General features: G+C 40.1%; 1 protein-coding gene and 1 non-coding gene across 5 annotated transcripts in view; one reads left to right on the plus strand and one right to left on the minus strand.

Moving 5' to 3' along the window:
- THADA (THADA armadillo repeat containing) overlaps nt 1-23,668 on the minus strand; it is a 319,471-nt gene that overhangs the window by 150,919 nt on the left and 144,884 nt on the right. The window lies entirely within an intron of this gene.
- Nucleotides 12,033-12,105, plus strand: TRNAW-CCA (transfer RNA tryptophan (anticodon CCA)). Its single transcript has one exon. It is a non-coding gene; the product is annotated as a tRNA-Trp (tRNA).

Raw genomic sequence — 23,668 nt, forward strand, 5'->3', positions numbered from 1 at the left:
TTTTGCTCCTGACCTTTTGCAAATGATGATTTCCCAAAGGAATCTGGCATCCATACCGGAGAAAGAATGGAAAGTGGGAAAAGTGCCAGAACTTTCTGCTTTCAGATACCCTGTACTAGGGTACTTTCCAAATGCACACAATCAGGTTAAAAAGCAAAACAAAACCTCCCCTCAAAAAAGTAATGCAATTACAGAAAAAGAGAAGAAGCCTATTTTTAAAGTAATATTTAATTAAGTACCATTCATTCTAAAGCAATGACTAAATGTAATTTCAAACTCCTCTCTTATTGCAAATTGTTTAAATGGAAGGATAGAGTCTAGTCAACACACACACACACACACACAACTATCAAGCAAAAAAAAAAACCATTTCCAGGTTACTGTTTTGTCAGTCTTTGGGGACAGGGAGAGGGTCTGATGAGATTTAGCTTTTCTCCAGGTGTATGTGGCCTGTAGTGTGAGGGGATATAAACAGTCTTTTCAGCCCTAAGTGGAATATATTTGAAGTTAAAATCTCTCTTTCCCAAAGATAGAGTCTTCTAGTTTAATTCTGCAAAGTTACCAAAATCAAGCAGAGATGTTCTTCAGGGACATAGATCTGGTGACTAAAAGGACAGATAATCAGAGCGCCTAGATTTTCATCCTGCTTTGGACACCAAGGTTTGTGACTTGGACAAGTTGTAGTAACCTCTGTAGATCTGTCGAGGCCACAGTGGTGGCAATAATCTATCCCCAGTGAGGTGGTGTCTATAAGAACATTCCAAGAAGGAAGGTACTTTGGAAATACAAAGTTTTCATAATGCATTATGCCTGTGTTAGTACAGGATCAGCATAGTCGAGGAATGGCAGGCCTCTCTGTGGCCCCAATGAGAGAATTAAGGCTGTGGTTTGAATGCTGTACCATTTAAAAAAGAAAAGACAATAAATTGATGATATGATGGCAAGGAGGATTGTGGTTTTTTTGGCCTCCATTATAAAGTGATGAGGAGGATGCTGGAGCCCTCCTGAAAGAAGTGGGGGCAGCTTCTACTCTTTAAGTGTCAATTTCCTCTGGAAAATAAAGCAAATGGATTTGGAATCTCAAAGGTCATTTCTTCTTTTACCATAGTTTGAAAAGCATTTCCTCTGCATCCCTAGCTGTGCTCTAGGCCTAAATACTAGATCGTTCACAGGATCTGCAAGACATACAGACACTGGTGTCCTTAAACCTGTAGCCCTCTCACTCCAATAAACCCTTTCCACGTCGTTTTAATCATATATTTATCAACCGCCTACTGTGTTCTTGGCACTGTGTAACATGAGAAATGACACATGTGTAATAGTAATACTTGCATCCTACATTGTACAGCCCTTGGCAGTTTATAAAATGCCTGCACATCTGTTATCTCTGGACTATACAGCATTCCTGTAGGACGTGAGGGCATTATAAATGTCAGTTAACAGATGAAAAGTAAAATGCAGTTCAGAAAGGCTAAGTGGACCCTCCACGATGTGTAAGCAGCAGTGTCCAGGCCAGAACTACCATCCATGGCTCCACGTGGAGCTCGTGGGCTATTCCAAGCTGTAGCTCGCACCTGGATATCAGGGGAGCATAAAAATATCTCCCAGCTAATGAAAACACAAGCTTGAATTTACAAGTATGTGGAAAAATCTCTAAATTAGTGGGGTGTTTTTTTTTTTTTAACATTTGTAGGATCGTGAAAACATTTCAGAATCTAACATAAACCATGGACTCTCTCACAAGAGCAGCAGATTTATGAACATACACATAAAATTTCCCATACAATTTCAGGAGGTTCGTGATGCACATTCAAAACCCCTGGGGCTGTGTTTCCAGACCCAGGTCAAGAATCTCCAGTTGCTCCTTTGCACACAGTGTGACGGGCAGGTAAGCACTCTGCTTTAGAGATGTGGCAATGGAGAGCAGGATGCTGTCACAGGGAACCATCAGTTTAGAGTGGCAGCCAGCCAGACAACCTCATGATCACAAGTCCACAGTACCCATGGAGACATACAAGGGTGTGCAGGGCACAGCAAAGGGAACAGGAGGGAGAGTTGGAATCACTTTCTGGAGGAGATAAAGGACCTTCAAGTGACAGTGATATACACCCTTTGGACTTCAGGAACCCTGGTGGACCCTGGAAATTTTAGAATATAGTATTCTGAGCAGGGAAAGACCCCTCTTCTGAGATCATCTTTCACAGCGTGGTGGCTAAGCTTTTTTTCCAGGTGGTTCCCTCTTATATTTACCCTCAGAATCTGTTCCAGTGAAAGATTTCACAGGTAAGTGGCTGGACATCACTCACACCTGTAGGATAGGCATGGAGACACCCACTGAGTGCCTAGCAAAAGCATACACTGAGTTAGGAACCAGAGAGAAATGTCACTGCCCAGGCCACAGGGAATCTATAGTGGGAAATACAGGCCAATCAGCCAATGCTTTTCGGGAACATGAGAAGTAAATGTAGGCTGTTGTAGAAGAACTGAGGTGGGACACCCAGAGAGGAGGGTGGGTGGTCTGGGAGATCATGGTCCAGTTGTGACTAAGTGGGGTCAGGCAGAAGGAACATTTGGGTTTGGCAAGAAAGAGGTGCCCTCCCCTGTGCCTTTCTGTCCATGAACCCACACTGCCCCCCAGGGCATGCAGTCAAAAGCAAGGGAACTGAGGTTTATTAAATGACTACTGTGTCCCAGGACTGGCTACGTACTTCAGACACACTATTTTATTTACTTCACTAAATCCTCATTATAAGGTCTCCAGCATCCCTATTTTAAGATGAGGAAAGTGAGGTTTCCCAGCATACTTTAGGTCATAAAATTAGCAAGTGGCAGATCCTGTATTCTAATAAGGGTTTGTCCACCTGCAAAATTTAGTCTAAGACTTTACAATGCAGTTGCCTCAAAATCCTCAGCCTTGAAAACGCCAAATATTTCCAAAGTAACCTGTTCAACCTAATCATCACATTGAGGTATGAATGATTTATGGAACTAACCAGTCCCTAATTGGTAAAATGTGAAGCAGAACAATAAAGATGATGCTGATAGTAACTAACATTTACTAAGCACCTACAGAGGGCCAGACCTAGTGTTAAAAGCTTTGCATGTATTACATCATTTAATCCTCACAACAAGGCAGAATGGCTGAGAGAACATTATTAGGCAATGTGGGAGAGGTAGTTTTGAACTGAGGGGACTCTGTAAAGCCTGGTGGCCTTGAGTGAGCCCCCCATTTTATGAGAACCAGAGCGAGAGTCTTCAGAAAAAAGTCTCAGAATGGCTTCAGGACCCAGCCAGTCCCCCTCCACTCTCTCTCATTGACATGATGAATGCTCCCCCAGTTCCTCTGCCTTCTCAGACCCAGATCCAGTCCTGATCCTTACTTTCCAGAAATCAAGCTGTACCCTGTACAAAACAGAAGCCCCCAAACTTCTGCTGCTGATGAAAATACTCATCCACTTTCTCTAGATGCCCCTACTTGACAAAGGAGTTAGCATCTTAGGAGCTGAGCTGAGTTTGAAGAAGCTGTGTCTCACCTACCCCCAAGTCCCTCACTAAATTTACTCAAGAATGCCTGCCATTATGGTCTGTTTCTCATGCAGCATTGGCCAGCTGCTCTTGGGGAATAGTCATCTACTGACAATCTTAAAAGCTGAGACAACCCTACCCTGCAGGATATCTCTGAAGGCTAGGAAGGAAGGAGTAGGCTGAGGCTACAGGTTATACTATATATACATATATAAAAAACTTTCTATATATGTTTTGTCAAGCCAACTACTGCTTCATCCTTAGTGCCTCTGCACACTGCCGTTCACACTTGTTGGAATGAATGGCCTTTTCACCCTTGTACACTTGGGGAACTCTTCTTCATCCTCTGAATTCTGCTCAGGTATCACTTCTTTTAAAAAATCTTACTGCACTTCCTCTGGTCAGAGTCAATCCTTTTCTCTCCCGTGCCCTGTCACTGCAATGGCATGCTTACAGCTGTCAGGGTTGGGGGTCACATCCCATTTGCATTCCCCACAGGAGCCCTCAGGTATCATGTTGGCCAGATCAAAACAATCTTTTAAAAAACAAATTTTTTTTTTATTGAAGTATAGTTGATTTACAATGTTGTGTTAGTTTCTAGTATACAGCAAATTGATTCAGTTATATATAGATATAATTTATATTTATGTTTCTTTTTCATATTCTTTTTAAAATTAATTTTTATTGGAGTATAGTTGCTTCACAATGTTGTGTTAGTTTCTACTGTACAGCAAAATGAATCAGCTACACATATACATATATCCCTTCTTTTTTATATTCTTTTCCATTATGTTTATTACAGGATATTGAATATAGTTCCCTGTGCTATACAGTAGGACCTTGTTGTTTATCCATTTTATATATAGTAGTTTGTATCCGCTAATTCCAAACTCCTAATTTATCCCTCCGCGACCCCCCTTTCCCCTTTGGTAACCATAAGTTTGTTTTCTATTAGACCAAAATGATCTTGAGAACAGAAACAGGGTCTTTATAGTTCTGAATAATATAGCACAAAAGACAGGAGTTAAGAACCTGTTCTGGAATCCAGCAAACCTAAGTTTAAGTCCAAGTCCTAAAGCTTACCAGTGGGTGACCTTGGACAGGTCAGTGAACCTTCTAAGTTTTTATTATCTGTAAAACAGGGAAAAGTAACTACCTCATAGGCTGTTGTGAAGCTTAAGTGAGATAATGGATATAAAACACAACACCTATAAGTTAATGACCAATAAATGGTAGCTATTATTGAACCTAGTAGGTGGAATAACTTTCAAACTGAAAAGCGTGATCCACACGTACAAACTCTCTAGGGTTCTCTATCTCAACAACTGGCTGAGGACACAGAGCCTTGCTGTATCCAACAGGCTTCAGGGCTTACAAAGGCCTGCCCCTCCCCCTCCTCACCAAAGGAGCTGGAAAGGAGAGAAGGACGATTGAGTTTGGGGCCAACTGACTTGTTTATGTGAGGCCCGCTGACTTTATTCCTCAGGTCCAGGGCCCAGGTTTTACTTTCTGTCAATTCTAATGCTGTTTCTAATGCCGTTTCACCAAAGGTTTCTTTTTCCTTTTTATTGTGTGTGGTTCCTGGTTTCAATCTCGCCTTCGGAAACATGTACACGTGTGGTACATGTGTATGCATAAAAGAGAGAAACCACTAAAAAAATACGGTGGTACCAGTGAATTTGAAAAAACAGTTCAGCATGTCCTGTCACTATGAAGTATGTTTTTGTTATAAGTGTTATTCCTTAAGCCGTCCTTACACATTCTCAGGTGAGTTCAGTGTGGCCACGGTTGCCAGATTCTCTACTTGTCCTTCCTTTACCGATTTTCAGTTCATCAAAGGACCTACCACCACCTGAACTACTTGTTCCTTTTCCTGCAACTCAAACCGCTAGCACTTAGAAGTTGCATTTACTGTAATCTTGCCCTCTGCACAGCTCATGGATTTCTTTATTCAAATATATTTCTTGGAAGGGTAATGGGTTCAGGACTTTTGAAGTCTGATTTTAAAAAGAATCCTTGGTTTGGATAGTGAAGGAGAAATAAGAGCAGTAGACAGTAGCTAAGCTAAAAATCGCACATTTCCAGCTTTCACGGCAAAAATATACATATGTATCTGCAGGTAGAACGTTTAGTTTAAGTATCTACTGGCAGCTCAAAGCTGTAATTGCTCTTTACAAATTAACTCTAATCAACATGTTAAGACCTTTAAAAAAATTTTTATGAAGAAATGCTGAAAATAATTAATAAGCCAAAATAGAACATCTGAGAACAGCAATATGTAACCCCCTGGGACATCCCAACCAAAGTCTAAGCTGTAGAAGGTGCATCCTTTTAAGGTCACCTCCACTCTACCTCCAAGTTACCAAGGTTTTCCCCAGGTCAACTAGCCACAGGCTGTTAATCCCAAAGGGGTGAAAATGGCAGCTGCCAGGAGTTGGGAATTGGCCTCCATCACTTTGACATCCCTCCACTTGTCCCCGTAAGAACTGGGCAAAGCACTCGGCCACATATGTGGCAAGGACACAGGGTCTTGGATGCAATGGCAATGGCTAGTTGCATTCATACCATTCCTTTAGGTGTTAGGAAATAAAGCTAGGGAATTTTCCTACAGGGACAGGGGGGAAGGTATCCAGTGTGGTGCTTACTTTAAAGAGATCTTTGAATAATGCTCTTTAATTATTTAGAATTATAAACATGTTTTAAATAAATGAAAGGATGCTTTCTGAATGCTAATCCCTGGTTACTTGCTGATATCAAATCATAGAGTTTTGAAAAAACATAAGAGTATGAAAATTATATTTCATCTGAAATTTCATTTCATGCTTTATTTTGTGACTAGACAATAACAGATACAATTTGAAACTGAATTTTTCAGATTCCAACCAAATTGTCCAGACAGCTGGAAAGAAGGTTTTTTTCCTCTGGAGCACTGAAATGAAGTTATACCTTAATAATGATTCTTTCCTGACTCGGAAAAACATGGAAAAGACTTTACAGCAACATAAATACAAAGACATTGGAGGCCCTAGAGATTAAAAGGGAATCATTACTTTCAGTCTTTACCCAAAATAAAATGGAGTAATATAAAGTGGAAAAAAAAATCTAACATAAACGGTATAAAACTCTCCTACATAATGAAAATAACCACTAGACTTAGTTTGAAATTTTGGCATGATCTTCCCTCCCGGTCCATCTGTGGGTTTTCCTCTCTGACCTTGGATCAACAAGCCACATACTACTGGCCTCCTCACAGACAGCTGGAAAAGCAGTTCTGGATCTGCCCTCAGGGCTCTCAAGCTGGGATAAGCTGTGTGCAGGGCAGGAGCTGAGGGCTGCAACTTGTGCAGACCGAGGGAAAGAGCTGCACATTCCTCTCAATAGCAAAACCCTACCGTTGTTTCTGCCCCTGCTCCACTAAAGACCAAGAGATGAACACACACAGACAGCCATTGAGTCTTTAAGGGGGTTGATCGTAACACCTTGGCCTCCGCATGTCTTCTCCTTTCCTTGCAGGTAGTGGGTGGGTTGGAGAAAACAGTCCTGAACGTGCTGAGTCTCCTTGTGGTGAAGGTCACTGCTCAAAGGCCAAGTTCTCTAAGTGACTTCATACAGTTGAAACGCACCCCATTAACCTTTAGGGCATGTGGTTCCATATTCACAGTGAGTGGGTTTCAGTTCATAAACCCAGGATTGGGTGGTCAATTTAAGAAACTACACAAAGGTATGGAGAAAATTTACTCTCTTCTTTTTAAGCTATGTATATTTAGGGGGAAGGTTTGAAAAGGAATGTTTTTGGTCCTGTTTTTAAGAGGTTTTTTTTTTTTTTTTTTTTCTGTTTGTTCTTTAGCTTTCAAATGTTCCAGAACCTGCGACAACCCTCTATCGCCACACTAAATGCAAATTTCTCATTCTGGCATTCAAAGCACCCTAAACCTAGCCCAATACTGGGTGGACAAATCATAGGTGCTGAGTACATCTTTCTTGGAACAATGGAACTTGACTTTTCAGGTGACTCTTTCTGAAAAGATACTAAAATCTTGTAAAATCTAAGCATCCTGTGAGTCAAGTGAGTGCTTAACATTTTTAAATAAACACTTTTAAATGTGAACAATTTTAGGAACTTCCCTTTTGACAGGAATCTGTTACATTTCTGAGCGATTTCAATACTCATGCTAAAACTCAAGGAGGGGAAAGGGAAAGGAAGGTGGGAACATTTACTGAGTGTCTGCCAGATGTCGGGCAATGTGCTAGGTACTTTCAGATATTTTATCTCACTTTTAGTACTCACATAAACCCTCTGAAATAAGTATATAAAACTGTATACACATGTCAGTTTTTGCTCTAGATGGTCTCGTGGGAACATGTATAGAATGATGAGTTACCAAATAAAATGTACCCACAATCAAATAAAGTGCACTGTGCCGACTTCTTTCTGTTGTGGTAATGGATGTGCAATTTATCCCATTAATTCCAATGGTTAGAACTCATTTTTGCAGATCCCATACACAATGAACTGGTGGCCTAAATGTATTTCCTACTGCTCCAACTAGTGCTTAATAAAATAAAACCAAAAGCTTTATAATGCACTATCTTTAAGGAAGGCAAATTAGTCACCAGGAAATAGTCGTCCACGAAATTGTAGTCTTTGTAGCTCAGCCAGCAGCCAAAGGTTTCTGAAGAACCCTGTATTAGACTGGGACAGGCTCGCCAAGGGCTGTGGCAGTGTCCTCTGCTGTCCTCTATCAATATTGACCACCTCGGGTCAAATCATCTACAGTCTTTTGAAGTATAGTATTTATCTAGAGACAAGTTCAAAATGTCCAAGAATAAGAATCTTTAACATTTTTAAAGACAACAGACACAGGTCAGCACACTGGCAGGATCTTCATGGGCACACTGGCAGGATCTTCATGGGCTCAGGAAAAAATAATACACATCGTTATCAGCTTTAAGTGACTATTTTGGTGGAGTGAAACCTGCTGCTAAGCAGAAACTCTTACACGGTCCCTTTGATGCCTCTTGAGCCAGACTACTTTTAAAACATCCTCAAATTAAAATATTAGTATCTAAATGTGGCCATAGGCAAATTACATAATGTCCTTTCACATCCTCATCTGTAAAAGGAGATTAGAATAAGTGATCTTGAAAGTCCTCTTCAATAACAAAATCCTACAATTCAATGGACATTTAAACATTTCAGGCAGATAGCTATATTTTTTATTTTAAAATATCTTTATGACCTCTCTTGACTTGCTCCATTGCTTAATCTCGTAACAACACTGATGCCTATAATAGAACTTTTACGTTTAATACAAACCACACTCAATCTTTCTATAGTCGGGAGCCAATTTTCTCTAGTTTGAGCCTCTCCAGAGTTGGAGAACAAATGACCAGTGTTTTCTATACACAGGAAAACCCTTCACTGACTATATTGGAATCCTGTCATTAAATCACCCCTTACTCTTCCCTTCCGTGGGCTAAAACAGCCCCAATTCCTTTAATCATGTAGAACCTCTTCTCTAGAATCTAGTTAATTATTTTGCCTCTACAGAGAGTTGAATGCATCTTGCCAGTACTATCGGCTAAAACAGTGATTTGTGCTACTGCTAGATGAGAGAAATTTGAGCATTTCTTTTAATTTGATTACTCTCCAGACATTGCAATTTACTTTTGCTAAAGTTAATTAATACCCCTGAATGACCCTCCTCAGGTTTCACAGCAACACTTCAAGCTAAAATCAGAAAGAATAAATTTTTTAAACCCATGAAGTACATGGAAAGTTTTGAAAAATTCCAAGAAATTGCACGTTTTTGGCCTGAAAAAATAGCACAAAAGAGCAAAGAACACTGAGGTATTAGTAACAGACCCGCCCCAGGGAAGATTCTTATCTCAAATGAAGACTGCAATTAGGTAGATTAAGTCATACATCAGCATCCCTACAGCATCCAAACAGACCACTGCCTTCAGGGAAAGTTTTACATCCTCCTTTGGTTGCCCCAGGGCCCACATTTGTGTCACAGTCAAAAAGTACTTCCTTAAGTATAATTACACTTTTCTTACTGCAACTTAATTTTGTTTTCGTGGTTCTACATGCCAGGGAAATAAATGAATTTATGCCTAAAAGAATAGTCTTTTGACTTGTGTCCAGAATATATTCTGAATAAGAAGAAAACAAACAACCCAACAAAAAATTGGGTCAAACTTTGAACCAAGACTTAAGCAAAGAAGATATATGGATGGCAAAGAAACACATGTAAAGATGCTCAATCTCCTTAGTCATTAGGGACGTTCAAATTGAAACCACAGTGATATACTGCTACATACTCACTAGAAAGACTAAAATTAAAAAAGACCAAGCACACCAAGTGTTGACTAGCATACGGAACCACTGGGACTCTCATCCTCTGCTGGTGGAAATGTAAAACGGTACAATCACTTTGGAAAATAATTTGGCAGTTTCTTAAATAGTTAAATGTACACCCTTTTCTACAACCCACCCATTCCACTCCTAGACGTTTATCCTAGAGAAACGAAAGCATATGTCCATACAAAAACTTGTACATGAATATTTCTGGCACCTTTGTTTGTAACAGTCAAAACTAGACACAGCACAAATGTCCATCAACAGGTGAGAGTGTAAGTAAATAGTGGTATATCTGTACAATGGGATACTATTCTGCAATAGAAAGGAACAAACTACTGATATGTGTAATCACATGGATTAATCTCAAGATTATTATGCTGAGTGAAAAAGTCAGGCAAAATAAAATACATAATGTATGATTCCATTTATATGAATTCTAGAAAATGCAAATTAACCTATAGTGATAGAACAGCTGTTGCCAGGTGACGGGGGCGGGGCTGTTGGAGAAGGTTACAAATGGGCACAAGGAAACTTTTGTGGGTGATAGATATGTTTACTGTCTTGACACTGGGGGTGGTTTTATGGGTGTATAAACTTAGCAAATGGTACACCTTAAACATGTGCAGTTTATGTCAATTATACCTCAATAATGCTGTTTTTTAAGAATAACATTTCACATATATTAGAAAAGTGAAGTTATACATCCTGTCTTGTTCTCCCTTCTCAACCTCCAATCGCATCTCCAAAACATCCCAAATCTTCTTTCCTCATATTAAGCAAGCCCAGCTATTTCCTTTGAACTTTTATGACCAGAATGAACCTTTCCTTCTGCTCTCTTAAAGAATCAAATAAATAAACACTGAAATCCTAACAATCGCATAAGAATTAAAAAACAGAAACTTTTTCAGGACAGTGTTCCAAATCTTCCACATGCTCTTCTAGGACAGGCTCAGAGACAGTAAGTGACTTGACCAAGCTCACAAAAGAAGTGAATGGAGAAGCCGGGATTCAAAGTCAGGTCTGTCTGACTCCAGAGCCCGTGGTAGTTGCAAAACCCTGCATGCCCCAACTATAAGACATTTTTACCACCACAGGGTGGAACGACAATAACAAATACTAAAAGAAATTCAATTTTATAGCTCTTACCTATACTTGACAACTCACACCATTCAACCAAGCAATGCCAAATCTGTTGGGCCCACTTAATAAACTACATTTAGCGGTAGAATTTTTCAAGTGGTTATTAAGGTAAAACAGATTTATCCTCCATCTCGAGTAGATTGAACCTGCTTCCTAATATCTTTTATTTTTGCTTATTTTCATAATTTGCTTATTCCATAGTGAACAGGTAATTTTCAACTCATCCCAGTTTGAATCATGCTGAATTCTGAACAAACAGAAACCAATTAGTGCACTATTATTTAACATAGTCCCAGTGACTGCACAATGGAGACAGCTGTGCAAAGTTTGAAGATGAAACAAAACAGATTACACTCACACATACCCACATACCCTACCACTAATTAAAAAAATTCTAGTGTTACAAGTATACAATTTCAGCTGTGGTATTATCTTTGTTCAGAAGCAAGGTACATTACTATATGGTTGAAGCCTTCCAGCATTTAATTAGGTTACTAATTATAAGGAGAATCACATTACCTTTAAGTCTTTCCTTGGGTTGTGACTAAGGCTTAATACATTAATTTCATGGTAACTGTATTTTAAGATGGGGAACATGTCAATAAAGAATTCTGGTCACATCCTCCAATATGTCCATGTGACTGAAGGTTCTGGCTGTGATACAATTTGATACATTTACTAGGAGGAAAATCACTGCTAATTCCCACTGCTACTGGTAGTGGCCAAGAGATATTTTATGTTGCATTTTAAGCATAAGTAACATTAAAGAGAATCTTCACAGAGGGCATATACATGAATATAAAAATAAATAAAATCATTAAGTGACATTCTTTACTCCCATTTAAATTCAATTAATAAATTTAGCATCAATTCAGTATCACATTACTCCCCAATTTCCTTCCTTGCCCATCAATAAAAACAGTGCGAATTGTATGAGTCATTCTTCAATCATGCCAAGGACATAACCTTTAACCTAAGCTTAAAAATAAAGTGCTATGGGACTTCCCTGGTGGTCCAGTGGTTAAGACTCCATGCTCCCAATGCAGGGGGCCTAGGTTCGATCCCTGGTCAGGGAACTAGATCTCACATGCCACAATTAAGACCCCGCACAGCCAAATAAATAAATTTTTTTTTTTTTTTCTGAAGTGCTATGTGTGAAATTCAATACTGTTTAACTTCTGGGTGCTAGCATCTAATACAAACAACATTTCAAAGGAAAATGAAACAATCTGGATCACTTCCATTCATTTTTATGATTTCATTGGTAGATTTGTATGGCTTTGGCTTGGATCCTTGATAAACTGGAATGTGGAATCATTTCGTTTATAATCTGTATCACCAGTTCGTACAAGGCACAGAAAAGTTCTCCACTCCCTCACATACTTCAAAGTATTTCATTTATTATTCAAATGATTGTTCTGACAAAACCATTAGTCAAGAAGAAAGCAAAGAAATCTTATTTTTTAAAGTGGAAATTTTAAAGATGCAGTTTTCACAACAGACTGCTTTATCTACTCATGCTATTCTGGCAAAATCTTTATTTCCTAAAAGAAAACTTTTATTTTTTTTAATTAAAAATTTTCTTATATATTAGAAGGTCAGGGAATGTTTTTACTGATTTCACCCAAAGTGAGTGTTTATATTTTAAATTTACCTTAGCTGCTTCTTCCTAAATTCCTATAGGCTCTCGCCTTTTCTAAGGAAAATACTAAATTTAAATTTGAGAAAGGTATTGCTGAAACCATGGTGAATGTTTCACAACTACCTTGAAATGACGGTAGGAATATGCACGCTCATGCGTGCTCTCTCGCTCTCTCTCTCTCTCTCTCTCACACACACACACACACACACACACACACGGGAAAAAAGAAGTACCTTTTAGTCAGAGTTCTGAGTTTAGGGCTTTTGGGGTTAACAAGAAAAAAAGTTTCCTGATTTGCAGTAGAGCTATTTTCATACTTTCTTTTTCTACACCGAAATCACATTGCAGCTGTATCACCAAGTAGCATGTTTGCAAGGTATGAGAAGTTTCTTGGCTTAGCAGAAAAAAAAAAAAAAAAGCAACAGTCTAGTCCTCAAAAAGAACCCCCATGACCAGTGAGGCTGAAAAAGCTGGCTGAATCACTGGTCAAGAGTCAGTCTTATAGCAAAAATCGGTTGGGCTGAGAACAGAACCTAACAGGAAAACATAAGGTCAGACTTGAGTCTGATTTGGTCAAGAAACATGTGCTTGGCCACTCAAGGGCTGCAGATATACAGATGAGGTTAACTTCCGTGACTACTACTAGTCATGGAGCATTTCAATGCCACTATTTGAGAATCAGAGCAATAGATGCTACTACTATTCCAGCCACCAAGAGACCCCATTCCCCTCTTCTGTTACATTTGTGGAAGGAGAGTGGCTATAGTGGTTTAGAATCAATCATTTTCAAGATACGGCTCTTTTCCAATCCCAGACTTGCAAATATGTCCCTATGAAGGTGGCAAAATTTGTCTCTTTGTCTTATGTTCATTAAGGTTCTCTGTGCTTTCAGTCTCACAGTTCTTAAAAGGAAGCATGATACCTCACACGCAACAGTGATCAAGTTCAATATAAGGCAGACGATGTAGCCCAACCCTATGGTATTTCCAACTGTGTCCAAAGTACTTGGAGCTGCCAGAAAGCAAGTATCATTCATTCATTCACTCATTTATATTGTAGTAAAATATACATAACATAAAACTTACACTTTTTTTTTTTTTAAGGTAAGAAGTGGATTTATTTAGAGATACACATCCTTCGGACAGAATGTGGTCCGTCTCAAAAGGTGAGAACGGCCTTGGGAGAAACACACTCCAGAGTGTGGGCCATCTCAGAAGGTGAGAGGCCCCAAAATATGGGGTGGTTCAAAACTTACACATTCTGAAGTGGCGTTTAGCTCATTCACCAAGCAGTGTTAGAGCATTTTAGACTCTGACCTCAGTGTCTTGATATCCAGGTATTCACTGGTTAATACTCATGGCTTCACAGAGATAAATGTCATTCTATTTTCAGGTAACCTTTCGGATAAGTATACAAAATCAGAGTTCATTCAACACACTAAGGTTTGTATGCTGAAGGTGAGGCAAGAACCACCCAAACCAAGCATTGGTCCATTTCCTTCCAGGTGGAAGGCAGAAACTCTGATATGCTCTTCCTTGCCATTAAGCCTTTCAGAAAATAAGGAACCCACTATTCCCTGACCTTTGGGATTTTTACAAACATCAGCCTGCAGTTCAGAACACAGACAAGAAACTGTCCAGGGAAAACATGCCCCCAAATGAACAGGATATAAACAAAGCTGTAACTAGGTAATTAATGGTAGGGACTGGACTCCCTTCACTCCGCTTCTCTGATAACAATCTGGTATTTTATCAGCAGGTCTTTTATCTGGAAGGATTCACTGTATTCTGCTGCCTGGAACTATTCTGGGAGGGGACAAAGACAAGCTTTCATCTTGGAACGGAAATGGAACCACATCTAGAAGGAGGAAGCGTCAAAGCTGTAAAAAGGCCTCCAAGTCTTTCCCTGCCAGCAGGGAGAGGTAAATGGAAAATAGGATGCCCCGTTTCACTAAATGCACGGGAGCAAATTCTGGTGGGGAAGAAGCCACTGCGGTCCCCATCCAGGCAATGCGCCATCTGTCTCTGTCCCAAATTCTACACTCTATCGCCACCGCTGCCAGCCTTATCCCATCTCTAATACCACACCCAACCAATGTCTCTTCCTGTCAAGATCAAAGAAACTTAAACTGTGGTTTAAATGACCAATAATACCTTAAAATGCTATATCTCACCGTGGGATTTCCATTTTAGAAAGGATCAAAACCGTATACTTAAAGAATGAAAGTCCAACTGTGAAACTTCAAGATTCAGCTCAAAAGGGAAGAGGCATCTGAGAAAACTGGGTGGGTAGAAGGCACTGCTTAAGACCTCTCAAATCATTCCATACAGATTTCAACTACCCAGGGGGTGAAGCTGGGTTAGAATCTGGCCCTCTGAGTTATTACCGGTGTACATATTAATTAGGAGTAGAACATGTTCCCTAAGCCCCTCCAAACACGGCCACGCCACTCAGACCTCATAACATGTCATGGACTGGTTATGGAAGGACTTGGGAAAAACAGGCCTTTGAATTCCTCCTCCTACTTAGAACCCAGGAATATTTATCCAAGGTTGAGCCAGGGTGGCTGGCCAATTCCAAAACCCACAGCCTGGGGCTTATGAACAAGAGCACAGATTGCCCAGTGAGACCAGTGCCCTTCTGTCAGGCTGTGGAGCAATCCTGTGAAGCTCCCTAGGTTCAGATCCCAGGCCCTCATGACACTTCACAGTGGTGCAGACTAGGGGGAGGGCACTAGGAAACCGCTCTACTGGCCAGTTTTCCATGGGGAATTCTATCAGGACATGGCATTCTAAAGCTGCTACTTTAGGGACGTGTTCAACCATGCAGCAGAATGCAAATCCCTCTCTAGTCTTTTCAAGTTTTTCCTAAGTCCGGTTTTCATTCTGGCTACGAATTAAGTTCTGATATCTTAAATCATGCAGAAAAAAAGGGGGTAAGAAGAGATTGAATTATATTAATTATATGGCATTGAAGCTCAACTAGAAAACAAGAATTACATTTCTTAAGTTTCTCTTCACTAGGCTTCTGCAGGTTATAATTAGTATTAAAAAGAATTTTACTTTTCATTTTATCCAAGCTGAAAAGAAGCTGAGCCTTAAACTCTGGCTTTACAGGAAAGAGAGATTCTTCTGGAAAACAAGAAAAAAAAATGAATAAACAGTCAAGCAAAAAACAAACCAGCACTACTCACCCATCACCCAAAAAGATAGCTTAAGTGACTCACTTTCAGCGTTTGAAAATATTTTCTACCCACTGCTTCGTAAATTATCTTCTTGTTGGTGTGACACATCCTTTAGTAACAATCCAGCTTCTCCTTGGCTACCTAGATATATTTCCATAGTTACTACCAAAACAGATGGCCTTTTCCTGTATGACTGCAATAATCAAAAAGGAGCAGGCTTATTTACACAGAAGCATCCTCCATACAAATAGACATTTTGTTAATGCTGTGGACACTGTAGAGACAAAACAGAAAATCTCATTCACGTGGGCCTGCCTAATTTTGATTTTGCAATTATTCAGACTGAGGCCGAGCTAATGTTTACTTTTGGGACTGAGAGTTTCATTTAAAATTGGGAGAAATGTGGCCATCTCTTGGGAACTGGTGGCCAGGACACAAATATCCCAGACCAGGAATTTTCCCTGATGCAAAAACGAAACAGAACAAGACAACCCGGGGGGCACATCTCACACATCTCACTCTCAGTGTGCTCTCCAGCAGGTTTGGCTAGTAACCTTTGGTTGGTGAAGGAGGGAGGTGTGACTCTGCACATGAGAAATATAAAACTGAGGAACAAAGGGGGATTTCAACCCACCTCAGAGGCCTCGAGGTGTGGCTTAACAACTAATACGTTAACCAGATGCTACTGTTACCCACCCATTAAAAAGCAGTTCCCTAAATATATTACATACAATTTGGAGTAATGAAACTTTCATTTCATAATATCCAGTAATTTGAACACTTCACTGATTCAGACTTGCCTTTTTAAGGTATCCTTTTAAAGTGTAGGATTACCACATAAGAAAATGTTGGCAATTTTTCAAAATTTCAACATATATTGATATCCTTATGATGCTGTTTTCTAAGACAGTAAAAAGAGGATGATCAAGTAAGCTACTGTTTATGAAAGTACATTGTAAACTTCAACTTCTTTATTTAAATGCTTGTTACTATTTTTTTTTCTTTTTCTTTCAACAACCCTGAAGCTTTTCAAAATTATGTTAAGTTTCTACAGTAAAAACCTAAGATGGTAAAGTCAGATGGAAAATATATGTTCTAATAGTTTAAAAATTATGCCTAAGTAGCAGCCCACAAATAATCTCATTAAGATTTTATGCTTCTTAAGCCTCAAGACACATTTTTTCTTTGCTGAGACACTTATAACTGTGCAATGACCCACGATTTCCTATTACAAGGAAAATTTCTTTTGTAAGAAATCCTCAGTGTTTCTCAAGAATCTCAGAAATTCAGTTGAACCAGTCTTATTTAGCAACCCGTCACAACCACTTGGGCTTACCTGCAAGTTTTTCTTTCTTTTCTACTGATTTCAGATTAGAAGAAGAGACCACTGCTAGAGCAATGCCCAAGGCGGGCAGGGGAGAGATATCTCAAGAAAGCAAAGTAAGTCCAAGTGTTTGTTATTTAAAACTTCAGGTTAATTTTGGCATATTGAGAACTAGCCTGTCATACCCCACAGATGGAGCATTGTAAACATGACCAAAAGGGCGAATTGTAGTATTAAGCGCTAGCGTAGCTAAGGGAGTGGCGAAGAGCACGGGTTCTGGAGCCAGATTGCCTGGTTCAAATCCTGGCCTTATCACTTCTTAGCAGTATAACCTAGGGCACATTTCTAAGCTTCCCACTGCCCAGCTTTCCCTCTCTGTAGGATGGAGGATGTTAGGGACCTCATAGTGTTGTCATGATGATTAAATGAATTAGTATGCATCAAGTCCTAAAACAGTGTCTGGCCCATAGTAAATATCTGCTAATTATTATCACTTATCACTAATTATATGGAAAAAAATCAGAGCAAAGATGATAGGGACCAAGAAGCAACACAGCACAACAGATATCCCATTATGCCAAAAATCTTATCTGTCTGATGCTCCACTGTATTTCTATCCTGCCGGACACACAATCGATGCTTACAGTAATTATCTGTTGAGTAAATGAATAAACGAATCAACCCCTGACCCCTTAACGAATCACTTTTTGACTGTGGACACATTCTGCTTACTCCTTCTGGACCTTGACTTTTCCATCTCCAAAGAAAGTTACCAACACCTGCCACTTGCTACCTCAAAGTGATGATCATCAGTATAAGGGAAAAAGCAAATCATTTCAAACTTACTGAAGGGATATCAAAAGTCAATGACTTTTAAAACCAATGTTCCTGGGCTTCCCTGGTGGCACGGTGGTTAAGAATCCGCCTGCCAATGCAGAGGACACAGGTCCAAGCCCTGGTGGGGGAAGATCCCACATGCCGCGGAGCAACGAAGCCCGTGCGCCACAACTACTGAGCCTGTGCTCTCGAGCCCGCGAGCCACAACTACTGAAGCCCGCATGCCAAGAGCTCCAGGGTCCGTGCTCTGCAACAGGAGAAGCCACCACAATGAGAAGCCCGCGCACCGCAACGAAGAGTAGTCCCCGCTCGCCGCAACTAGAGAAAGCCCGCGCACAGCAACGAAGACCCAATGCAGCCAAAAATAAATAAATAAAATAAATAAATCTATTTAAAAGACCCCAATGTTCTTTTGTTATTGAGTACCTATGAACACAGTCAATAATATTGAAAGGCTCCTCTGTAATACCCTGAGTCCTGTTTCCTTTCAAAGAAGTCCTCTGACTCCAATTGGCCAGGGGGAATGTGCAGACATTGTGCTAGGCCCTAAGAGATGGCTGTTCAGACCTCAGTGTGCAGAGGCACTACCTGGGGGAAACTGCTGACTTTTAGATGTCTATGGGACATGCAGAAGGAGTTGTCCAACAGAAAGGTGAATCTATGATTCTGTACAAGTTCTAGATCTAGGACTGACTCATCAATGTATGTGAGTTGCCAGCCAGGTGAGGACTGTACATGTAAGGTGAAAAAAGAGAAGAGTGGAGGGCAGGACCAAGAGGTGCACCAACATTTAGGAGGCAGCATGAGGAAGGGGCCCTGAAAGAGGAGGAAGAAGCAATGGCCAAACAAGGCCACACAGGAAGAGCATCCTGAAGATGCCAGTGTGCAAGAGTGTCAAATACCAGAGGAAGATTCAGAAAGATAAAGACTGAAAAGCATCCAGTGGCTTTTGTAATGAAGAGGTCACTACTATTTCCCCTTTGTCAGTGAAGCTTCAGTGAAGTGGTGGAAGAAGCATCCAGACTGCAGTGGTTTAAGGAAGGAATAAGAGAGGAGGAAATGGAGACCGTAAACACAGACGACCTTTTCCAAGAGTCTGGCTATAAAACAAAGGAGAGAACTACGGTGGTAGGTAGAGTGGGTGTCTCCACGGAGAGAGTCCATGCCTGATGGCTTCTATTTTCTCTTGCAAATAAGAGATGATGAGAGTAGGGCCTTGGGTTACGGCAATGACACAAAGTAGGCCCTCAGCAAACACATTTAATGGATGGATGACCTAGTGACGAAGAGTGCTCACAAAATAAAGTGAAAGACAAGAATAAATGGTGAAGAAGAGAGCAGCTGTCGCTGTGTGGAGGGGAGGCAAGACGGGCAGTCAAGAGTCTCAGTGCTCAAGGTGAGTGAGGAAAATAAGGCCCAAAGGGAAAAAGTCGAAGGGTATGAGGGTGAATGATCTGGTGCAGCTGATGTGACTAATGCAGGTTGTTTTAACAAGAAGATGATAAATAGACTGGTAAGGGTCAAGGCCCAGAGGAGAGGGAGGAAAAAAACTGCGCCGATCAGAGAAAGATAATCAGAACATGGTATGTCGTGCATTCTTCTTGTCTCATTTTAAGCCTACTGTAATTCTTCTTTACCTTCATACTCTCTTCCCTAATTCAGATTTTTCTGCCTAAAGAGAAAAACATACAGTTTTGATTCTAAAATGTTCCCTACCAGGTAGGAGAAGATGACTTCATATTAGCTGGCATTTGGGGCTTGGTACTCTCAAATCTTCAATTCAGCATTAAAAATGCCTGCTGAGCATCTTGGCTACATTTTTGAGAAAATAATTAAGATTAAGGAAATAAATGCTCCTTAAGGAAAAATATTATTAAAATATTTTAAAATTTAAATATTACTACATTTGTAATAATTTTCCCATTACTCTTCATTATTTCCATAAGACTTGGAAATGCAACACTTGGAGTAAATACCGTTCTTAATTAAAGTTACCAAAGATTCACCATGGACGGTTTCTTCTGTTAAGTAGCAAACCATTTATTTTGTGAATTTCCTGGGTCACCCTTGATTCTAGTGGAAGCAAAGCTCTTTATGATAACTTTCAAGTTATGAATCATAAAACTCTGTCACAATCTTCCGCTTGTTAGAGCCCACTGTCTGCAGAATGAACAGTATGACTTTCCTCTCTTAAGAGCTGCTAACCAACAAGGGAGATTTCTTAAAGTCTTCAGGATGGTAAACTGAATTCCCGTGTTCTTTTCCTGCCTTGCTACTAGGGAAAGCCTCCTGCATTTCTCCAACCCACCAGTGCTCCTCCCCTTGTTTACAGGACCTTGGTCCTTAGTGTATCTGCCATATAATTAAGTGGTTCATATACAGTATGTCAGGTTCACAAGCATGCGTTTTATCTCACTAGCTAGATCATAAGTTCTTCAAGGATGAAAAACCTTTTTCCTTCACTTTGCATCTTATCCAAGACCTAATGCTGGCTAGGTATACAATGGATGTTTAACAACTACTTAGTTAATCTATTAACTGATTGGATTCTAAGTCTGAGAGTGAATGGCAGCAATAGGCCATGGATTATCATCATTGTCAGAAATTTCACCTAAGAACGAGGCTGTCTACAGATCAAATCACTTGTTCTAACATGACCTGAACTGGCCTACTGAAGTAACAGATAACACTGCAGAAAAGCTGGTCCTTACAAGTTTTGTTTTTCTAGCTTGCTTTGTCAATGCATTCCATTAAGAGGTGAACTCCTCATTCCTTTTGCTCAAAAACATATTTAGAAAATGGTCTTAAAGAGATCTGGCACCAGAGATTAAGTTGGCCAGGCCCCTCTCTAGGAACTGAGAGAGAAAAATCGGTGACAGATGTCAGAGTATCTTTTTATGCCAGAACTCTTCGCAAAAAAGCCACGCGATGCAGAAAACATGATTTCATTCCACACACTGAACCTCAGGTACCCCTGGGTAGAATTTGGAAATTCAGAAGGCCATAAGCAAAAAAGCCCTCCAAATAAAGCACTAGCTAGGCAGGGCCATGGTAAAAAGGAGACCAAGTAGATAGCTGCCCAAACTGTGGTTTCACCAGTATTGGGAAACACCTTCCGATCTCTGCTTTTAGGTCCTCCCTTATGTAAGGCCTAAAATTCCATCACCTAGATTCCTCACTTTATTTCAAAATGTGTATCTGTGTAACACAACAAACAGCCCCAAGGAAGGTAATGACTAGGGTCATTTACACGTCTGTATGAAAGGAAGGAGTAGGCATGGGTTTGGCTTATAGGCAAAGAGGAAAACTGAGCACTCAAAAAAGCCCTGAGTGGAACTGAACATCTGCACCTTGACAATCTTGCTCAAGGCCTGGCCTGGTATCAGCGTCATATCACTAAAACCAGAGGTCAGGGTTTCTACACGTTAATGGCATGGCAGCTCCCTTTTTTCACCCAACCATTGTTAGCAGATCAGGATGGTATAGGGAGACTCCTAACCTTTAATCCCATTCTCTAAGGCTCATGGAATTGACCAGTAACCACAGGACAGGTGGAGTTCTGAACCTCTAGGATGGCCAGGCAGGAGGAAGTGCTGTAGTAACAACACCAGGAAAGCCCTATTCTCAAGTATTTTTACTTGTAATGGGCTAGGACTGGCAACTCCTTTATTCTTTCTACAGGCATCTCTGTTTGAAGTTTGGACAACAAAGAGTTATCTATTTTAATCACTCCTCAGAAAAGCATCTCTGACTTTTCTCAAAGACTCAGATGTTCCTTGTAGAAACAAATGTGGCTTAGGCCAACATCTGAAATGGAGAAAAATATAGCAACCACCAAAAAATGATAATTAAATTAATAAGGAATGCTTTTCAGACATGACATCCCATAGGCCAAAAAAATGTTTTCAGAACTATAGAGAACAAAGTTATAGAAGTTACTTAGAAGCTAAATTTAAGTGGATTAACTGCTGAAGGGTACCATGTAGGAGCAGACCACCGTGATCTGTGGGCCATCCGAAGTATGGCACCCCAACTGGTAGATGGAGGAACCCATGAATAAAAATGTACAAACATGTGTTACAGGTTTAGAGGCAGGTTTATCATTTCACTGCACGTTTAGAATCTACAGCCAGGTTGTTCAGCTATTCTAAAATAAGACACCTCAAAAAAGATGCCTTGACGGTCATCTGGCCCCACCTCAGATGCACTGCAGAAATCTAAAAAATATACACAACATGTGATCAGTTTTCCTTGATGACATTCAATGACCAGCAGCTCAGTATTATGGAAATCTGTCCGTTCTCTTGATGCAGAATGTTAACTCTCACAAAATTCTTCCTTATATTAAAATCTGAAATCTATCTCTTACTTTCCCATTGGGAGCACACGAGAGAAATTATGTGCCTTCTGTCATACGGCGGCCTCTCAAATATGTAAAGACTGTTACCATGTTGTCTCTAACTAGACTTTTCCAGTCTAACTATTTCCAGATGTTTAGCCTCCTCCTCATCTTGGTCACCTTCTCTGGATAAATATTAGTTTATCAGTGACCCTCCTAAAACGGGAAGCCCACAGCATAATAACATAATAGCAGAATGATGTGGGTTTAGTCTGACCAGCAGAGTTCAGGGGGACTATAGCCTTCACTACCTAGAAGCAGCAACTGTGTCATACTGCTTCCTCAGGGCTCACCAGGAAATCCCGTTCCTCAAGATTTTTTCATAAAAACTGCTATGAAGCTGACCGCTCTCATTCTATATGTATGTAATTTTGACTTTTCTTTACAAAATCAGAACATGATATATATCTCTATTAAATGTTATCTTGATAGTCTCAGCCCATCAATCCAGTCTTCCAAGACTACTCTGAAATCATATTTTTCAATTATGGACTATATTAGACATATCAAATAAAAAAGAGTAGAGAGAATAATATAACAGCCATTTGCCCAAAACCCAGCTTAAGAACACATCACAAATAAAACAAGCTCCTAGTATATGCTTCCTTAATTTTATCCCCTCCTTCCCTGCTTCATACAGGTAATGGCTACTAGCCTGAATTTGTGTCTGTCACTCCCATGCTTAAAGACTATTTTGAATGGGAGTCCATAACCAATTATATTTCTCTTATATGCAAACCTAATAAGCACACAATCTAGTCTGTCTTCATTTTAAGTAAGTAATTCAAACGCTGAATAAAGCAGTATTGTCCTCATCTATCAGACTCGTAATCCCATCAGAACAATGAGGTGACTGGCATGACAAATTCTTAGGGAATCCTTACTAGCTCTCAGCAAATAAAGTATGAAGCACTTGCAAGTAATACATTGAATGATCCAGTCTAAAACAATATCGGCACAATTGTTTGGTCACTGATAAAAATATGCCTTTTCCTCTCTCTTTTGAAATCTTTCTGCAAGCTCCGAGGATAACATTCCCATGCCACCCCCCCCCCCCCAATTACTGACTTGGTTCTAGGCTAACTTGCACCTGAGGCTGTAAGTTATCTGGGTCCAAGGATTTGCCTTTATCCACAGGAGACAGTGTTCTTTTTCTATCACCTCACCTACATCTGGTTTCAGGGCCTTCCTTTCAGTTTACTGGCAAAGACAAAGCTGAAGCAGGAGTTAAAAAAAGTCTGCCCTCTATCACC

Source organism: Eschrichtius robustus, chromosome 15 (assembly GCF_028021215.1).
Source record: "Eschrichtius robustus isolate mEscRob2 chromosome 15, mEscRob2.pri, whole genome shotgun sequence".
Lineage (NCBI taxonomy): Eukaryota > Metazoa > Chordata > Mammalia > Artiodactyla > Eschrichtiidae > Eschrichtius > Eschrichtius robustus.